The 4,183-nt window shown below is 41.8% G+C and overlaps 1 pseudogene; it reads right to left on the reverse strand.

Annotated features, from left to right (window-relative positions):
- Window positions 1–2,979: 2,979 nt before the first annotated feature.
- LOC137157904 (olfactory receptor 9S13-like) lies at window positions 2,980–4,183 on the reverse strand (annotated as a pseudogene).

Here is a 4,183-nt window from a genome sequence, read left to right on the forward strand (position 1 = left end):
TAACCTCTTCAGGGGAAGGATTGTCTCTTATTCTCAATTGGTAAAGTGGCTAGCAAGATATTGGTGTCATGTGATAATAATAATGAATTAATTGATTTATTCAAGTGTGAATTGAATTGATGGAAAGGATCAACCAGTCCATCATGACGGAATTCATTCTCCTGGGTTTCCCTGCCTCTTTACAGCTGTGTTACCTGACCAAGTGAGGTCTGATATTAGTGCTCTAAAAGGAAGTTATTCTTCAAAGTCCTTTCCATGTTTCATAAAATAGATTATTGTCTGTGACTCCAGTCTTGTTCCCAGTCCTGCTCCAGCAATTTTCGTGTTCCAGCCCGACCCTTGTGTCACCAGGCTTGGTATGGGTCACAGCTGGGATGACCCATCTCAGGTCAGATTGTCAAACAATCGGGCTGACATCTTCACTCTGGTGGTATATTCTATAATTAGATTTAAGCAAACCAGCAACAAATGTGTGTTCCGGTACCTCTATATTAGCTTCCCATGGAGCCACAGGCAGTCCACTTACGCACTCCATGCTATATTACCAGCCAGACAAACTGGACTTCTGTGGTAAAAGGTTATTAAAACCATAATTCACCACACATTAGGTTCTTCCAGCCCCAGGGGGCCAGTCACTTATCCAGGTCAATGGACGCTCAGGACCTAACACCAAAGATAATGTTATAGCCAATCCTTATTTATTAACTCAGAAAAAGAAAGGCGAGTTACTAAAAGACAAAAGCACATAAAATACATTACAGGTGAATCAAAGTATGTAGTCCAAAATAATATTAGTGTTGTTAAATCTGCCAGTTTTCTGTAAGTCTCTCTGGGTTGCCCAACTAGTTCTTGGGGATCTCAGTCCTTTTATTCAAAATTTTCCCTGTCAGAATTCACCAGTCAAGAGAAGGTGGCCAGGGGACTTTGTTCTCCCTTTTTATAACTTCACCCTTTTTTCTGGAAAAATCCTTGCTATGTCATTGGGTCAAGCAGTTCCATGGTACATGTGCTTTGCCATCAATTCTTTATATGAACGGCAATTCTAGTTTGCACTGTCTGCGTACATGCCGTTTGAGGTGTGTTTGGGAATGAGGTGTCTCTACTTTACAGTTCCTTTGTTATCCCTGAAGCGCAAACCTGTGGGCCTTTCTCAGACTCCCATGATGATGAGTTCCAAACATATAGTGAAGTTTCATATCTCCACACACAACGCTGATACACACATTAGAACAAGATAATAACACTCAGCAGATTACAACTTTTCCAACAATAGCTCACGAGGCATATTGTACAAGGTTTATCACAATTTTGTAACAGTGGTGGCCTTATTAGTATAGACGGTCACCTTCCCCCTTAGACAGCATCACACTTGGCTCCCAGCCCCACTCTTGCTTTTTTACAAAGCTCTTGACTCTTGACTCCAACTCTTACCTTTCTCTCCAGTTCCTGACCTGACTGCCATTGCTCCAACCACTAGGCCTGACCCTCCATATCTTGGTTTCTGACACTGGCCCAATATCTCTTGGCTCAGATAGTAAGCTATGGAGTTGGCCTATGTGAGGATATTAGCCAGGGTCAACATTTTGTTTGAAATAAGTGCTACTCCTTCTTCCTTTGAAATCACTGATAAAACTTACAGTGACTTGAATGGCTGCTTGACTGCTCTCAAATTGATCAGCAAAAGTAAAGTTGAAAGAAAAGAAAGAAAGAAAGAAAGAATCTTAGTTTCTGTTTTGTGAAACAGCAGTGAAGATAGGAATTCAAATACTGAAATCAGACAGAAATCATATGTCCTCATACTTAGATTTTTTTTTCATAAGGTACTTTCTGAATTTCATTAGTTAGGTTTGCAGGTGAACAACCTGGGAGTTCCAGGGTAAATCCCTACAGTAATTTAGATTTGACAAGACATAATGCACAGAAATTTGCCCTGAACTCAAAGTGACGTTAATCTCAAAAAATGCTGCAGGATTGGACTCCATTTGTGGTTTTCATCATTTCATGACCAAATCAAAAGGGAAAAGATCTTTAGTTGTTTATTTTACTAAGTTTATTGCGTCTTAAAATGGAGAGAAAATGGGCAGAATTCTCTATTTATTTACACAAGCTTTAAAACAGTGTAAATGCATTTATTTCAACAGAGTGACTCCTGATTTACATCAGGCTGAATAAGAGGGGTATTAGGCCCATTGACTCTAATAGAGTTACTCTTGATTTACATGGAGGTGAGTGAGAGAGGAAACGGTCCCATTGACTCCCATGGCAGTACTCCTAAATTACATCAGGACGAGTGAGAGGAGAATCAGACCCATTGATCTGAATGTGGCCACTAGTGGTTTACACCTGAGTGAGTGAATGTTCCTTATTTACACAAATACGAGTGAAATTTGAATCAAGACCTCTTGCTTTACTGAGCTGTGTTACAAGACACAACGTAGGAGTATTGTACTTAGATGACTCAGTTATCATACTTTGTTGTCTTAAATATGTTCTATGGCCAGTGTTCTGGAACGTCATAGGAACAAGGAAATTGCCATGAAGGAGCATCCTGTCTCCAGTGGTGGCCATTATCACCTGTTTCAAAGACAGAAGAATTGTATGATAAATCATGGACAAAATTTACTCTTAACTCAGAAAGGCAGCAGCCAACCCATATTCCGAAGAATGAAGTCCTCATAAATGTCAAAGCCATTATTTAATTCTGAAGAAATGTTTAACTAAATAATATCCAGAGGCAATGAATTCTACAGGCCAGCTAGTCATGTAAGTGGAAAGAGACAGGCAGAAAGCCATAGACAGACACACAGAACAAAAGGAAAATTGATAGACAGACTGATAAATATCGTGAATCCCAAGGATTTATTTGTTTATTCCTGAAAAACTGCTCCCAATAATAAATAAATATTTGGCAAGCATTTGTTGTTGTGTTGCACATTACCGTGACCCACTGGATTTCATCTCTATGTTCAAGGACAATGTTCATTTTTGCAAACATTTCTTGCCCAGAGTCCTTCTCAAAGCATCTTTCATGTCTTTGTTCTAAGACTGTAGATGAAGGGATTCAACATGGGAATGAAAAGGGTATAAAACACGGACACCACTTTTCCTTGGTACAGAGAAGATAGCCAAGTGGGCTGGGCGTACATGAAAGCAGTGGTCCCATAAAATAAAGCCACAGACACCATGTGGGAGGTGCAGGTGGAGAAGGCTCTGTGCCTGCCCTCGGCAGAGCGAATCCTGAAGATGGTGGAGAGGATATAAAAGTTGGAAATGAGCAGAGTCAGGGAAATACTTGCTATGATGAGTTGGCATAGGGTAAACATCACAAGATTATTGACGTACGTGTCACTGCAGGAGAGACTAATCAAGGGAGGGCCATCACAGAAGAAATGATCAATCTCAAAAGACCCACAATGGTTCAGGGTACAGGTGAGGCCAGTTTGCACCATGGAATTCACACAGCCACAGATTTACGACCCTGCCACCAGATGAATGAAAACCCACTTGGACATGGTGATGGGATACAGGAGCGGGTCGCAGATGGTGGTGTAGCAATCATAGGCCATCACTGCCAGGAGGAACCCTTCGGTGGTGAGGAAGAGAAGGAAGAAGAAGAATTGGGTGGCACACCCGTTGTAGGAAATGGCTTTGTTCCCTGCTAGGAAACTCACCATGGCTCTTGGAGTGATGGTGAAGGTGTAGCAGAGATCTAAGAGCGACAGGTCCATGAGGAAGAAGTACATGGGCGTGTGGAAGTGAGAGTTGGCTCTAATAAGGAAGACCAGGCTCGGGCGAAGGTCCAGCAAGCCCAGCACAAATTAAGCACTGATTAGAGGGAATGGTAAGCATGGATTTGTCAAGAGCAAATACCACCAAACAACCTAATTTCATAGAATCATACAAGATTAGGTTTGGAAGTGATCTGAGGAGGTAATTTAGTCCAACACCCTGCTCAAAGCAGGACAACTCTGACTAAATCATCCCAGCCAGAGCTTTGTCAAGCCTCCCCTTAAAAACCTCTAAGGATGGAGATTCCACCACCTCCCTAGAGAACCCAGTCCAGTGCTTCACCACCCTCCTGAAAAAGATGTTTCTAATATCCAACCTAGACCTGCCTCACTTCAACTTGAGACCCTTGCTCTTTGTTCTGTCTTCTGCCACCCTGAGAATAGCCGAGCTCCAT

The sequence above is a fragment of the Emydura macquarii genome, unplaced genomic scaffold (assembly GCF_026122565.2).
Source record: "Emydura macquarii macquarii isolate MOO-44397 ecotype Brisbane River unplaced genomic scaffold, CSIRO-AGI_Emac_v2 contig_1627, whole genome shotgun sequence".
NCBI lineage: Eukaryota > Metazoa > Chordata > Testudines > Chelidae > Emydura > Emydura macquarii.